This window comes from Electrophorus electricus, chromosome 4, assembly GCF_013358815.1.
Source record: "Electrophorus electricus isolate fEleEle1 chromosome 4, fEleEle1.pri, whole genome shotgun sequence".
NCBI lineage: Eukaryota > Metazoa > Chordata > Actinopteri > Gymnotiformes > Gymnotidae > Electrophorus > Electrophorus electricus.
Window position 1 is genome coordinate 9,040,865 of NC_049538.1, and position 16,941 is coordinate 9,057,805.

The 16,941-nt window shown below is 42.5% G+C and overlaps 1 long non-coding RNA gene across 1 annotated transcript; it reads left to right on the top strand.

Annotated features, from left to right (window-relative positions):
* Nucleotides 1-10,170: 10,170 nt before the first annotated feature.
* On the top strand, nt 10,171-12,839 carry LOC118241256. Its single transcript, XR_004775938.1, has 3 exons — nt 10,171-10,227; nt 10,808-10,844; nt 11,363-12,839. It is a non-coding gene; the product is annotated as an uncharacterized LOC118241256 (long non-coding RNA).
* The last annotated feature ends 4,102 nt before the right edge of the window (nt 12,840-16,941 follow it).

The window sequence follows — 16,941 nt, forward strand, 5'->3', positions numbered from 1 at the left end:
CATGCAAATTTAGAGTATAAGCAGTGAGATCACTTTTCCTTGGATGTTTTTGAATCATTATGCAGTATGTTGGGTATCGTGGGGTACCCAACAGATAATAAGAAGACCATTTTAGAATTTTCTTAAATACACATCCCACATTTACATGATAACTGACCCTTCAGCTCTGAAGCCATAGTAGAATGGATTAATTGTAGTATTCTAATGATCATAAAAGAAAATACATGAATATATGAACACCACTTGCTGTATTATGACAAGGCCTACAGAATCTGTATAAGGGACCTATAACATTCACATAACTATAAGATATACAATAGTCATATTCCTGACACTACTATCAGCAGTAGACTCAAGCTCAGCTCACTTAAAAAAAAAAAAACAGTAAAATCCTGTACTGTTCCCAATGCCATCCTGACAGCTTTATCGTTAAATGCTAAGTGGCCATTAAATCTCCTTTCATAGACACAGTGTGAGCCCGATGTGCCACATCTCCCCAGACGAAATCCTCTTCCACTCCAAAGGTGAAAATAGTCCAGTGGAGAGTGTAACTCCCAGCCTGGCATGCTTTCAGACCTGGCTAAACGGGACAGTTTCAGGGTGCACAGGAGCATAGTCTCCACCAGCTCCTTTTCCATTTAGAAAAAAAGGCATTTTGCTCTCTTTTTTTCTTTTATCTGCAGCTGCAATTTGCCTGGGGCATTTTCCCTGACATTCTTGAAAATCCCTCATTTTACGAAATCCACGGCAAAGGACACATTTCCAAACACTGCCAGTTTCTCTTTGGCAGAGCGTAGGAGCCTGTGAAGAGGCTTCGTGGCATCACTAAAGCTCTGCAAGGTTAAGAGCACTCACACAGTCCTGGTGGCTCCTTCTCTTTTATCCCAAGCAAAGTGCACCGCTCTCGTCATGAAGATGGAAGAAAAATACATGTCTGTGTGGTCATGAAATTTGTTATGGGCATTATGCTCCATTTTCCTTCAGGCGAACGCTAGTCTCACCTGTCTTCATTCTGATCTCATTATCTCCCAAAGAGCTCCGTCACGCCACTTCATAGTTAAATGGCCATAAAGTATAATTTATATATTTAAAACACTACTTTTCATTCTGTGTTTTGGGGGAGAACAACATTAAAAATAATATGAATTACATACAAATTGAATATTTTTTGATCAGTGATCAGAGTGATAATGTTACACTGTGTGTGTGTGTGTGTGTGTGTGTGTGTGTGTGTGTGTGTGTGTGTGTGTGTGCATGTGTGTGTTCTCCCTTTCACTTCTCCTCTTTGATCTGAGTGGCAGATGAGAGAGTGGCTGGGTCAGGCTTGAAGTAACTAATGGTACAGGTAGTGCCAACAGGCTTCAAGCATGGCTACCAGGTTCAGGCTAGAACTAAACCTTCCACACTGGACAGAAGACACACGGGAGTAGATTGAATGATTAAGCTGCCAAAGGTTGAGCATGGGCCTTGAATGGCCTGTATCAATCAGCAGCTTGACAGTGTGTGAAGATGAATGGAGCAGGTGAAAAAGAGATCTGGCCAACAGCAGACAGCCCGTTTTCTCCTGAGGAAGATCTTTACCGGTAAGTGAGGACAAAATGAACATATATTATCGTTGAAGTTTCAGGATGACAATGACAGTAGACTAGCTTGACAATAAAACAATAATGTTTTTAAGGAAAAAACAAAACAAAACACATACTTTAAATAAAAAAGACCCACCACTGAGTTAGAATTGTTTATGCTGGATTCAAGTCATCCAAGTTAGACCATGAGGGTTCTACCACCCCCTAAAAAAAAGCCTGCCTGTGACTCCATGGAACACAATCACACACCATCACTGCTCGGTGTGAAAGCACGGTGGTGTTCAGAAGGGCCTTTGTGTCATGGGTCTCAGAGAAGGTCCCACTTTAAACTTTATCTTGTTTGCCATGTAAGCAGCACCGTTCACAAAAGCTAAGCTGAAGGCAAAATTCAAATCTAAGGAATATATTAGCTGCGCAGTTTGGCCTATGTGTGTGAGACACAGAGAGAGAGAAAGGAGACAGGGCACTAGTGGGAAATCAAGAAAGCTATCACAGAACACAGGGATCAAAGAGGCAAGGAAGATGAGGGGAAAAAGGAAAGAGTAATAAGAAATGTGATAAGATTGGGAAGACTTCACACTTCCCTATGTAAGAGCATATGTTCCTTATCCCTTTCTTTGTCTTATCAAACCTTTATTTTACTAGGTAGTTCCAACAAGATCAACCTCTTTTAACACGAGGTAAATTAACCCTAAAGACATTTTCTCTGACATAAAAAGGCAAAAAACAAAAACAAGTTTCACACACACACAACATGGGCAACAATACAGAAATAGGACATGAATACGTACACACGACACATCCACAAGCATGCTGGGTTACTGATGTCCACAGTATTTCTCAGGGATGGTAGGTTTTCAGCAAAAACTGCCATGCTCTACCTGTGCCGTGTCTGTGTCAGAGTGGAGGCAGCCTGTGGTCTGGCACAGGGTGGGCACACTCCAGACATGACCCCCTGACTGCTGCGCTCGGGAATCTTACACCACCCACCAGTCAACTGTGAAAACAGAACTCGGCCTGGCTTTGTGGCAGGCCTTCAGGGAGGCCATCAGGCTCCTTGAGGGGTTTAGGGGGGTTGAGAGGGGGCTATTACCGTGGCTGATTATTACCCCAGGGAGAAGGCACAAGGTGAGGGGTGGGGCGGTTAGGAGTAGGGTTTCTAATACTGCTCATTGAAATGTTGATGAAAGCATCAGGAGGCGATTGCCTCTTTCACTGCTGCTGAACGGCCACGCCTCCATACTGAATGTGTCTGTATGGGACTGGCAAGTGACAGCATTTATGCTCAGTGCTGGCCAGTTGAGGGTAGCTAACCTCCGGTTTTTATAACGTCAGGGACATCCTGTGGTTATTCTGACTATCGTGTTTTTTATATAGTGACGGACTGAATTTATTATCTATACAATAAAAAGTCATAACTGACAGGGAACTTAGCTGCCAGGTATTAAAATCCTCTCCGTACATTATTTAACACACAAATCTGCTGAATTTGGCTTCGTCCAAGGACTAAATGGAGGGCCCAGACCTCAGACATATGTTATTTTTGGAATTTGGAACACTCAAGCTTTGGAAATCATTCACATACATTTGGAGTGGACACTAGAATTGGAACCTTGGGAGGCACTGCTGGGCTGAGCATTGCTCTGGCCTAATCAAGCATTAACTCAGTGCTGGCACCCAACCGTCAAACACGGAGCCCGGCGAAGGGCACATTGCCCACGCCGAAGTGCCAACCAAGGGGTTGCTTGGCATGTGTCACTGTGGCATAGCATGCTTGCTACTCACTTTCACAAAAACGAAAACAAAAACGACTTAACGCTGCCGATGACCAGATGACCATTGTCGCATGTGACCGGGTCACTGTGTGGTACTAAAGGGGAACATGTAAACCAACACATAAACAATTTGCTTGATACACCTTTTTTTCTCTAATGAACAGTGACTGTCCTGGTGAAACAGATCGGGCTGCCATATCTACAAACACAGGTCCCCATAGGCAAAGAGAGCAGGCCATTGAGCTTGTATTCTCTTTGTTGTTAAAAAAAAGAAGGACACAGAATTTTTTGATATCTGCTCTCTTTGATAGCAGCGGGTGCCACAAATGCGATCTGCAGTGAAGCTGTAATAATAAAAAGTGTTCTGAGAAAACAGCCAGGGCCAACAGCAGGTTTCAGAGTGTTTCGCTGTTCCACAGTGCATATTCACAGAAACACTTCACCTCTCTGCAGGTAGAGGCCAGGAGATACACTCCACTGGCTTAAAATAAAAGTGTTTTCCTTGTTTATTCAAACGAGGTCTATTACTCTACTAAAGGCTTGTCTTAAGAGGGGATGGTTTCACAACAGCACAATATATATGATGAATATATATGATGATAAGTAACAACTTATGGCTAAAATAATGGACTAATGCGTCATGATTGAAGTGCATTTTTAATTGAATGATTGTTGCCTTCTATCCATGAGGTTATTGTTTTGGGTGAGGAACGTGTCATGCACATATACAGGGAGAGGCTTACTGAGGCTGGATTTGCCTGTATAAGGCACTTGCTCCATGAGAGAAAGAGAGAGTGTGTGTGTGTGTGAGAGAGATAGAGAGAGATGGAGAGAGAGAGAGAGAGAGAGAGAGAGAGAGAGAGAGAGAGAGAGAGAGAGAGAGAGAGAGAGAGAGGGAGAGACAGAGTGAGAGAGAGACAGAGAGACAGAGGCCCAGCAGCCTAGAAAAAACACAAGAGGCCCTGGTTATGCAGAAACACAGATTTAATGTAAGGCTTGGCTCCCTGTTATGGCAGAGAGAGAGAGAAAAGCTGGCCTGGATCTAAGCACAAGGCAAGACACATGGGGAGATGAGGGGAGCAGGAAAAGAAAAGGCTCTCCACACATGTAAGATGGCTGTGAATTCAGCACCACTGTTTATCTCAGCCATCTCTCTCTGACACTTCGACTGCAGTTGTGAGAGAGAGATGGTGCTCTACTTCTAGAAAGGTATCTTGTCTCTGTTCTTTCCATACTCCTGTGGTGTGGGTATACAACGCCACACTGCATTAAATTAACAACCCACGCCCAGGGGAAATCAGGGACCCTTGCTATAAATTGACAATGCTCCCGGCCTCGTGCTCCCATTTTTTTTTTTATAGTTTCTAGCTCAATAACCTTGTTATGAAGGCATGTTTACTAGAAGCACATGCACATCCTTGTTGTAGACGCAGAAGCCTACAAAGCCTACCATCTGCCACACAAGACAAGATTCAGAAAAAGCAGTGAACAAATAAATGAAGAGACTAAATGAAGAAACCTCCACTGAATTGCTAGTATTGATTTTCATCAACACAGAGGTGTATTTGGCATTGTGTCTAAGGCAGGGCACTATCTAAAATGCATGATCATTTGAGATTTAGCTATCTGGAGGATGTGGTGTGAGACAACTGATCTTTATTAACCTAATATGGCATGTAAAGAAAATAATAACACAATGTGTTTGCGACCAGTAAATATTTGACAGTGTAAATTCCAGACTCAACGCAGTCTCAAGGAAACGCAAGGTTTTCCTGAGTAGATCATGGATTTGCTGTTGATCGTGGATTTGTGTCCAAGCAGTGTTTGTTGGATATTTTTCAATGAAGCTAGCTAAACCCAAAACTTAAGCCCAGCCTTTGATGGTGATTGTAAGTCGGTCTTGTTTATACCATAGGCCGTCTGGAGTGAACACAGCAGTACACACTTAGCATTATAATAGTCTCACCTGTCAGGTACTATCTTGACAATATATCGCATGTTACCTGCAAAACAAGACAACTTCAAATTCACAACAAAAGAGATAGAGACTAAAAGACAGGGATGCAATGAATCCTGACATAACAGACAGCAGAAGTGTGCGTGACAGTCTGAACCATCACTTTATATCGCATTATCTCCCGAGACGAAACGAAAACAAGCATGGAAACAAGCCCAACGCGCTCCTGCTGGGTCTTCCGCCCCCTTTAATGTGACCAAGAGATTTAAGCGCAAAGACAAGCAAAGCGAACCCAAACAAATCACCAAATGAAAGTGAGCGTGGAAAAAGCCCAACAGGCGGCTGTTTGCCTCCCTGGCCCTCAGCTCAGTGCCGGCAAGGGGGCTTCTTCTGGGTTTGGTGTGGTTGAGGATCAGGTAGAGACCCCTTCACGGGGGCTGCTCACCCGCTGCTTAATCTCGCCCACAATCGTAGTCGGTGACAGGCGCACAAAGGCTGCAGCCGAGGCCGACAAGGCCTCGCTATTATGTAACCGCCGACAGCTGGGCGAAGAGAGGAGGGGGCTAGCCTCGTCACCACAGCGCTGCATGTCAACCAGACGTGACAAGCAGGACGAGGCCAAGGATGAGTGGGTGGAGGGGTACTTGAGTTAGTGTGTGTGTGTGTGTGTGTGTGTGTGTGTGTGTGTGTGTGTGTGTGTGTGTGTGTGTGTGTGTGGAGGGCGGGCATGGATAAACAACAACTGATGCTAATATAGTCAGGATCAAAACAAGGCAGCGTGAGCTAGGGTTGACCTTTCAATCAGAGGCGCGATGTATGTACTGAGATCTTTCGTATTAGTCTATGACATTTGTGTGGCTTGATAAGAGGGGCTCTGTGATATGTGCTGGTGAAGAGACGTGGGTTTGGATTCATTTCACATAAGATGGTGAGTTTTCTATACTCTGAATCGCTTAATATGTCATCTCTTTGAAACAGTGGCATGCTGGCATGGAACACAGAGGCCCCCCAATGTTTGATTGAATTCCCCTTGGATTCCTCATGGAGGAGGTCTTTCTCTAGAGTCTGTCTGACTGGACGGCAGTGCCAGAGGGGCGTGTCACTGGCAGACACTCATGGAGCCAGAATAGCAGGAGCCAGTCAACAGGAGACAGCAAGATTTGGCAGGGAATCCCAAATACCTGACAAATATTAATGTGAGTAATCCCTTGCATAGTCCTGGCTTCCAATTAGCTTGGCAGCAGGGACCTGTGCCTCCATACCAGTGCAGACTCATGAACAGTAACTGCTAGTATCAGCAATGGTGCTCTGCGCTGTAAGCTTTAAAAAGTGCCACAACTTTTTCAAATATTTGATTTTAAATATGATAACACAATATACAGAATATACTGGGGTGCTTTTACTAAAACATCAAACAAGTGAAACGCAACCTCCTTTAACCCGACATACAGAGTCGGTCCTTAACGTGTTTTGCTTGGGATTTAAGGCCTATCACACTCATCCCCGTTACATTACCAGAACTATCAAATGTGTGTAGAGGTCAGAGTAGCCGATCCGGCTCCCAGGAGACGCCAGTCGGCAGCTCGGACTGAACACGGGGAAAGAAGGGGTAAATGACTTGTATTGGGACCTTGAAATCAAATCGTATAATTTACATTCTTAGGTCACTATTAAGTAACTTCGGAATTGCAAGTGATATAACATAATAGTATCTCTGTTTTATTTTATGTGAGGTTTTCGTACTTGATAACATCACAATCCACTCCGGGTTTTGAAGACGATTCTCGCTTCAATTTACTGTGTGTGCTTTCAGAGACAAAGCACAGACCGACAACCTTATGGATTCTTCCGCGGATCACTTGTGTGTATGTGAGTGTATTTTTTTCTGCAGGAAAATCGGTCGACACTTAGTCGCTATACGTTTAATCATTCCTCAGTGAAATATTAATTGCTTTGTTATTTAACAGCTCGATGTGTGTTCTCACAAAAAACAATGTAGGACAAATTTTAATTAACTTAAGTACTATTTTGCCTGTCTGCCCTGTCTCCCTAATACATACAATGCATTCCTGTGTTGGTCCGCGCGTGATGTGGCCTGCCTGCCTGCTGTTCCTGTAAACTCCCGCCTTAACTAAAGGAGAAGGAGATAGAAACGCGTAAAGGCCCCGATGAAGTACTGAAAGTAAATTTAATTCTTACTCAGTTACTGCGGCAATCATTTTAATTTTGATTCTTTTACCACAGCACATAAACATATAAGCATGGTTAAATTAGGAATTTTAGAATTTTCCTAATTCTAATATTGGTTACACAATAAATAGGCAAATTGAAAAGGTCATAGGAAAAATCAATGTGTTAGCTTGCTTGATACTGAATAGAAAACCAAATCAGTTCATTAACTTGCCCTATAGGCCTGTGGTTCCATTTAAAACATTCTACCATTACAGACCAACCTTCATGACTAAATAAGAAAATCACAATGCTATTAATAAAATCAAAAACAAGATGGGAAAAGTTACTTGGGTATTTCATGAATTAATCAAAAGTGAAAATTTTCTCTGTATTGAAGTGGGGTCCTTCAGGATAATAACCTGGTGTAAATTAACTGACAGCTCTGTGCTTTTTTGCATGGGTGAGTCTCACTGGGGGCAGCAGTGACGCTTCTGTATGAGGATAGACTGACGTTTTCACAGACTTCTGTATGAGGATAGACTGACGTTTTCACAGTTGGGGTTGTTGGCAAAACGAGATTCCACCAGCCCTAAGTGACAGTTTATGGTCTCTGATTTGGTTTTGGAGAGAGATTGCCAGGCAACAAAACCAGCCAGAGTCCTGAATTAAACAGCCATCTGTTATGTGGCCTGGTAAAACTGAATTAATTTCACATAATCCAGGAATTCAGGCTAGATTGATGTCTCGGGGTTAAAAAATAAGTCTTTCCTGGAGCCCTCAACCTATGCAATCTTAAAAACATGCACTTATTTTGTCCTTTTCTTTCTCATATGTGTTATTATGGAAATAAGATACTGTCATTTTTTTGTATCTTTTCATATCTTTACCTCAGATTTCAGATGGCTGCAAAATGTTAATAAAACCCAGGCAAGACTCAGACACACAGACACCCACACACACCCACACCCACAGAGAGAGAGAGAGAGAGAGAGAGAGAGAGAGAGACAGACAGACAGACAGACAGACAGACAGACAGACAGACAGACATATATACAGAGAGAGAGGCCCTGTTTGTCTGTGGGGTAAATCAGGTCATACCAGACTAATCCCTTTGTGTGCAGTGTCATGTTATGTGTTTGTCATCCATCTTTGCCTCCCGATTCCAAAAGGCAAAGAAAATTTGTAATTGAACATTACAATTATCTTCTGTGGGCTTAAAGAGGGGTGTACATTTGCTTATAAAAAAATGCCATGGTCAGAAAAAGGTCAATTAACTATAAAAGGCTCATAAAGGAAAGTCTTACAGTGCATTTGTGCAAAATTCACAAACCTCTTAGTGCATTCAGTGAGGAGTGTTTGACTGCATATGTGTACCAAATCACATAGGTGATCATACAGCTTTCTTGGCACAGCCATGCATAGAATGTGCTCTTCACCTGTCACCCTGTTGCTTTGACCCATGGGTGTCAAAGGTCAGGAGCCTTAGCAATAGCAACCTTCAACATTTTCTGTGATAAGACTTGTAGTGGCATGGCTGTTAAAGCAGAGAGGAGCTCAAAGCCTGATTCACAGTGGCGGCATTGAAACACTCCCACACAATGCCTACTGAATAGGAGAGAGGTCAGTCCCCTACCAGGGCCAAAGATTTGCTGAGGCGTTGAGTAGAACCAGACTGATACAAGCCCTGCCACAGTCACTGAGTCACCAGCAGAGCAGCAAATAATTGACAATAAATGACAAGTGGAGTACTCAGAATGTCAAAATCTTTTACCAATTGCAGCACTTTTTGTCTGTCACACAAGGGGGGAAAAAAAGGAACATTCACACACTGTTTTGGATGCGGGGGACAGAACTGTAGCTTTTGCATGCCGAATGATAACCAAATAAGTATTCCACTGTCGTTCTATCTCTTAACAGTAAGACAGCATCGTCTTACAGTGTTGTACATGACGTACCCAGCTGCTCCTGGAAGTAAAGAGGAGAAACAGAAAACTCATATGCATGTTATTCAGTTTTCTCTTAACACAGAGAGCAGTTTGGTTAGGAAAAAGTAGCGCATTTGCCTATTAATACAAGGTGGACCGTCATCGTTTGTTCTTGCTTTGTTCTTCCCCCTAATAATAATAATAAGGGTATTATCTTTTGGCACAAAGAATTCGAAGGAAAAAGTAAAAAGAAAAGAAAATCCAAGAACGTGGCTGGTTGGTAGGGAAAAGGGCTGCTATTCTGAGCGCTGGGTTTGGCACAGAATTGTAAATTAATTAGGAAGCGGCTCTCTAATTTAGAAATGCTTTGACAGCAGAACAGAACCCTCTATCAGGAACAATGCAGCGACAATGGTCCATAAAGACTTCCAGACAACAGCAAACGCTTTTATCACCGGAGTAATTAAAAGAAATAATGACCAAAAAAAGAAAAAAAAGAAAACGATAAAAAAGGAAACACATTGCGCACATATGCTACGTAACAGTGCCATCTCGTGGCTGAAAAGCTGTAACACGCTATGATAATAATGATAATGCCGTACACTGTAAAGTTGCCTGTTATGTGCAACATAAACATACAACAGCAAATGTGAGAAAAGACTCAAAAACCCATCCAGTTATTGAGTAGAGAGTATTGCGCCCCCAACCCTGCCACTACGCCAAGAGCGGTTTCTGTTTCCTTTAAGGGGCCGAAGGAAAAGACCACTTATTGAATTGCCTGAAGCAGCACTCTGCTCGTTAAACTCACCACGGTAAGATTTATTACGCCACACGCGTCCCCTTTCTTCTCTCTTCCTGCTAACAGGCATGCAGGCGGATGAAGTGTCAAACTATTGGAATTTTTCCATAATGTAAAGCTTTATTCAGGGTGTAAGCAGGCTAGGAAAACAGTTGCAGTGGGAGAGAGAGAGAGAGAGAGAGAGAGAGAGAGAGAGAGAGAGAGAGAGAGAGAGAGAGAGAGTGTGTGTGTGTGTGTGTGTGTGTGTGTGTGTGTGTGTGTGAGTGTGTTTACCACAGTATGATATCTCCTTGAACTTTCTATTTACTCAGGACCACAGTATGATATCTCCTTGAACTTTCTATTTACTCAGGACCGCTGTGCTGTAGCTATGAAGCAGTGATTAATGAAACATGTTGACTGACTGGTTAATGAAAAATGAAACAGCTGAATATAGTGCTTAATAATTTCTTTTAATACAGATTATTTAAAAGGTTCAATGACCAAGTTTCTTCACTTTTCACCTTTTGTAATCTGTTACCTTCCCTCCTACTTTTTTGTCCTCTGATTTGTGTTTCAATCCATCCCTAATGGACATATGTTGTCTCTTCTAGGTCATAGCTAAGACATCAGGATTTTTCTGTGCTGACAGTAAGCTGTGCACACCAATTTACTCATTAAAATTAATATGATTGACATTTTCGCTCTTCTCTCCTTTGTCTCTTTCCCGCTGACCATGTGATGTGATTGACTGAGGACTGCTTTAATCACTGACAGCTTCATTAAGACTTTGCATGCAATTATCTCTTTTTAATTATTTAGGTTCTTTTTAATTTTCTACTATAAACTTGCCAATCTTAAGACACAAAACTGTAAGAGTAGATGTTTGCATAGCTCTGATACAGGTGTTTTGAAGGTCTTCATCAGTGCATGTTAAACATTTTACACAAATGCATGTATTTCCATGGTATTCCTACAATGTTTCTTATCAATGTTCTAATCTAATAAAAATTGATTAGGTAATAGATTAGATACAAATATAAATGCATACATCTTTGGGCAAGGAACTATGTGCCATTCTCATCTGTAGCATTACATATTTTGTATTTCAGTGTATTGGTAACAGTGTTTAATGGTAACAGTGTAATGTTTCCAAATCTTTTTCATAGGTCTTTTTCACTCTTCCATCAGCTTACATCAACACCTTTAACCCATGATGTCCCCCACATTTTCTCAAAATTGTGATCACACAGTGAAGAACATGGGGCACAGCTGGAATTCACACCAGAATCGCAGATTTAAGGCTTTTACACTTCAGGGCCTTTACCTCGGAGCATATGTCATTACTGGAAATTGTGATCATACCCCCACTGAAAAAGGGATTTAGGTGGAGTCCTTCAAGCATCAGTTGGTCTCAAGAATCTCTCAGAACCACTGTGATTGGAGTCATGAGGTCAAAAATGGGTCTCAGAGGCAAAAGAAAACCAGTTCAGTGGAGTGACAGCGAGACAATAGAAAGGAACCCCTGCCACTTAAAGTGTGAAGCTTTCTGAACGCTGTGGCAAGTCCGTGTCTAGTACCCACAGTGCTCGTTTCTCTTCTTTCTCCCAGTCCTACTCAGCATCCCACTCTCCGCAGGCAATTCAATTACCGCCCGTGAAAATTACAGGCGCTTTCATTTAGAAAACGCAGCCGAGGCAACTCATAAGGACCCTCTCTTCCCCAATCTCCCCCAATTAGCCTGCTAATGCGGCGGTTTGTCATGGTTTGGAGCCGCCGAAAGGATATGTGAAGAATAGAACCGTGCTTCTGAGGGAGGGAAGATGACACCGAACGAATTGGGTGGAGTGTGTGAGAATGAAGAGAGCAGAGGCGGCAGAGAGTAACGCGGTCAGTGAGGCTGTCGCTGTGTGCTGGGGTGTAGTGAGCAAGAAAAAATGTTTTTAACACACGGTTCAAATGCTCTTTTATCAAAGAATGCCGGCATCTGCACAGCTGAGTGACTGATCTGTCTCAGCATTACACAGGCTCTTGAGTTTTCAACACCTACAGTTTATTTCAATAGAGCATATCATTTATACTTACACGAACCCACCAAAAGTACTGGGATTCTCCCTACTTGCAAATAAAGTGAATTTAAAAATCTGACCATTGCTTTCGCATTAAGGAAGCTTGTTGGGTTTGCCAGGGGTATTTCTCGTTATGACAGCAGAAAATGTCACAAAGTAACTTGATTGAAGGGGTGATTGCAGGTTGTCATTTTCTCCACATGTCAGTACTTACCATTTCAATGCAGCTGAAAATTTCTGAAGTGATGTTTCTAGAAATGGGAAGGTTACTACACAGAATCAAAAAACAACTCCCCATGCCTGAGAGTGGGTCTCCCGCATCTGATGTTATCAGAAACTAGTGCAGAGGGAAGAAAGAGTGCACTTCTGCGCTATTTGTAGTTACATGACTCATTTGATGCAATGAGAGCAGGTAACTTATTTCATAACAGAGAATGGAATCTGTGCTCCCATACAGGAAAATATTTAAGGCTAGTACAACCAACATGAACAACGATCCCAATTTCTGTGTATTCGTTTATACGACACCCATTGAAAGATCAGTGACAGCATACACGGGGTGCAAGCACGCATGTCGTGTTTTTTCAAAAAGTGTTATTGGAAATGTAGATACAGTATTCATAAATAAAATATGTTGAGTGTAATCTAGGGGCTAGATTGCATTCATTCATTCATGTTCATGCAAATCTCACTTTTTATATTCGGCACTATTAGGTAAGCAGGAGTGATGGAGAATTCTCATGAATTGTATTATTTAATAGAAAACAAATGGCAAATAAAGAAAAGGAAATTAAACACAGGGCTGCATGTTGTTAGTCCAGTTGACAATACAATCAGTGAATATCCGTCTGGTCCTATTTCCCCCCTGAATCTCCAGAAAAGTGTTTTAATGTGCAGGTGCATTTTAATATTTTTCATAGGTGTTTAATGTAGAGTTGTCTAATGCAAAAACTCCCATATGTGTTTTAGTGTAGTGTTCAAGTGGAAACACCCATATGTGTTTTAGTGTGTTCTAATGCAAACACCCATATATTTTAGTGTAGAGTGCCGTAGTGCAAACACCCATACCCATTTTAGTGTAGTGTTCTAGTGCAAACATGCATGTGTTTTAGTGTAGAGCTTTCTAGTGTAGAGCTTCACTGGTGTAGCACCAAGAATGGCCCTGGTTGCCATTTTCAAGAAAGTTTACTGCACTTATGTTGATTCATAGTTGATTCACCTGTGTTGATATATTGTTGATTTGCCAGTGTTGATTCATAGTTTAAATAGTTTCACAATTTATTATGTCAGAAGAAAACTGTTTTTAGATGAAAGTTGTAAACCAGAAGTGTACTAAATAATGTTCAGTGCATTAAATTGCATGTCTATCATGTATCATTTCTATGTAGCTGTGGGTAAGACTAAGTCAACTCTGTGGCAAACAGAGTAAAATAGACTATTTAAAACACTGCCCAGCAGAGGGCGTACCTACACTAGTGGTCTCTTTAGGTTTGGGGAGGTTTCAGTCCAAGTTCAACTCTTGGTACCAGACTTCGATTGTTTTGTGGCTGTGTTCTTAGTCAGCATACAGAGGTGAAACTAAAGGTTTTATTCCAGATTATATTCCTGTGAATTTCATCCTGTTTAAAGTTGTGAAATTGGTGCAAAGGGCAGACTAATTTAAAGCAGCTTCACAGCTCAGGGAGATGAATAAACCGTATTGCCAAACTTCAGACAACCTGAAGTAAGAAGACAATGACAGAATGACAAAACAATGAATAAACAAATGAATAAATAAAACACAAAACAAGCTGGATCATGTGCAATGCTGCGAAGTCTTCAAAGCACGTTGCTTACAAAGCCTGCTTTAAACACATGACAAAGACTTCAAAGCACCGATCCAGCAAGCCATTTCAGTCTTATTTGTTCCAGGAGTGAGTGCACACATTACTCCACTGATTTAGTTCAGATCTAGGAAGGTCAAGCCCATTAAAACCTTTAATCTCTTCCTCATTTGTACAGATGTGTTTGGCAGGCTTTATTCCGTTAGCGACACTGGGGGCCAGTTTGAACAGAGATCAGGAGGGATCAATGGAGGTGTCACCAAACGCCAAAAAGGCCTGGGCAGCTGTACATCTGACACACAGCCCTGAATGGACCTCATGCCACTGCGTACTCACACACCTTGGTTAAAGACGCTGCTGATGGCTAGTGTTCAAACTCAGAAAACTTGGGCCTAAAAAGACTATTATTCACTGCATATGATTTTTGCACTCATTTGGAATGGACGATGAGTGTCAGCCATAAATCGCAGTGAATATTAGGCACTAAGGTGGCAACTTGTCCTTCGACGCTGGGCTTTGCAGGGTTATAGAATTAGTAATGTGAGTCTCTCAGGACACACGGGACAAGCTGGAGTCCACAAATGCAAAGAGATTTACACCAAAGTGCTTTTTGGCTACACTTTTAAACTGTCAGTTTTACATTAAAACTTCTCTTTTGGCTGTTTTGAACATTTCCTCTATAGATAACTAGTTAATTAAATATTGAAACGTGGCCTGCTCAGGCCTAGAGTATTCTGGACGACTCAGGCCTAGTCTAGCTTCATCCATAACAATAGACCAGACGCAGGACACAACCCACTGTTATTGTACCTGTCCACATGGGGCCAGTGTAATAGGTATGGCAGCTAAACTCACTCTGCCCTCCCGCTCGCTCGCTCTTTCTCTTTCTCTCTCTCTCTCTCTCTCTCTCTCTCTCTCTCTCTCTCTCTCTCTCACACACACACACACACAAAGACAACAAGATTCATGATTAGAGTAGACACAGTAATGTTATAAGGCAAACAAAGTTGGAAACTGAGGAGCTGCTTTCATAGTGCTGTGACGCTGTAACATTTCTACATGTACTACAGGAGCTGTAACAGTTCTATATTTATTACAGGAGCTATAACAGTTCTATATGTATTACAGGAACTGTAACAGTTCTACATACACCACAGGAGCTGTGTTCCTACCTTCGTGTGAAACATTTACTATTCTCAGTCTATGGTGGGCTAAAAATGGTCTGAATTTAGTAGAAGGCCAATGTCCACTAAGATATCATGGCTAAATTTAAGATTAATATATTTATATATTATGCTGGTGGAAACAAAATTCCACAGTAGTTCTGAAAGAACTACTGTAAATAGTACGTGTTTTTTTGTTTGTTTTATTCTGCTTGTGATAAGGTATATGTGTATCACTGACCTGATGTAAGTGTTTATCTCCTTTAAACATCACACATTGTGAAAAAGAGACACAAAAAGAGACCCATGCCAAATCTCTCCACATTCTGCATCCGCACCATGATTCCACTCACTAACTCATACTGATAGACAATTAGGGACCAGTATTTAGCAACACTTTGCACATGCTGACAGGAAAAGGCCACCTTAGGGTGAGCTCGGGCTGTGTTTACCCACCTGGCTGGGCGGCAGGGGCCCCAGGGAGCGGGAGGCTGAGGGAGTGTGCTCAGCTCGGTGTGTGTGCATGCGTGCATGCCGTGAGCTTGATGGGATTAGGGGGCTGTCAGCCGTTCTCTCCGCATAGTCCCGAAGGCTGCCGGCCCCTCCGCGTGGCTCTTCTCACACTCCCAGTTCAAAGGGAAGCCAGGGCAGCTGTTTACAGTGCCGGGGCGGGGAGCAAGCGGCTCTCTCTTCCTGCTCTCCTCCACGTGGCAGTAGTGGCCTTCCTGCTAGAGGCTCATCACACTACACCCAGGTGCAGTGCAGTACCAGTGTTTCACTCTTTCTCCCCTGCTTTACCAGATCTGACTTAACAGATTCATTCCAAATTCGGAGTTATAAAATAGAGTTGATTCTATGATCAGTGTCAACGGCTTGCCATCCACAGCATGGAATATAGCCTTCACGTGTAGTTTACTGAAAAAATATAAATGCACACATGCCAAGTAAGCCACGGTTGCTGTGGAGAAATGTGTTGGACATTGTGTAATATGGTAAGGTGGCATGTGATTTCACATTTGTTTACATTCATGTTAATAAGGTGCTCTGGCAAATCCCAGCTTGAGTGTTCTCATTGATCTTATTTTGGGTGCAGGAGAATGAGCTTGTACTCCCACATTAGCAACTACACAGTGAATTCAGCTTTGAGGACCAGACAGGACATACTGTCTCATTAACAACTACACAGTGAGCTCAGCTTTGGGGAGCAGAGAGGACGTACTGTCTCATTAACAACTACACAATGAGCTCAGCTTTGGGGAGCAGAGAGGACGTACTGTCTCATTAACAACTACACAGTGAGCTCAGCTTTGGGGAGCAGAGAGGACGTACTGTCTCATTAACAACTACACAATGAGCTCAGCTTTGGGGAGCAGAGAGGACGTACTGTCTCATTAACAACTACACAGTGAGCTCAGCTTTGGGGAGCAGAGAGGACGTACTGTCTCATTAACAACTACACAATGAGCTCAGCTTTGGGGAGCAGAGAGGACGTACTGTCTCATTAACAACTACACAGTGAGCTCAGCTTTGGGGAGCAGAGAGGATGTACTGTCTCATTAACAACTACACAGTGAGCTCAGCTTTGGGGAGCAGAGAGGACGTACTGTCTCATTAACAACTACACAGTGAGCTCAGCTTTGGGGAGCAGAGAGGACGTACTGTCTCATTAACAACTACACAATGAGCTCAGCTT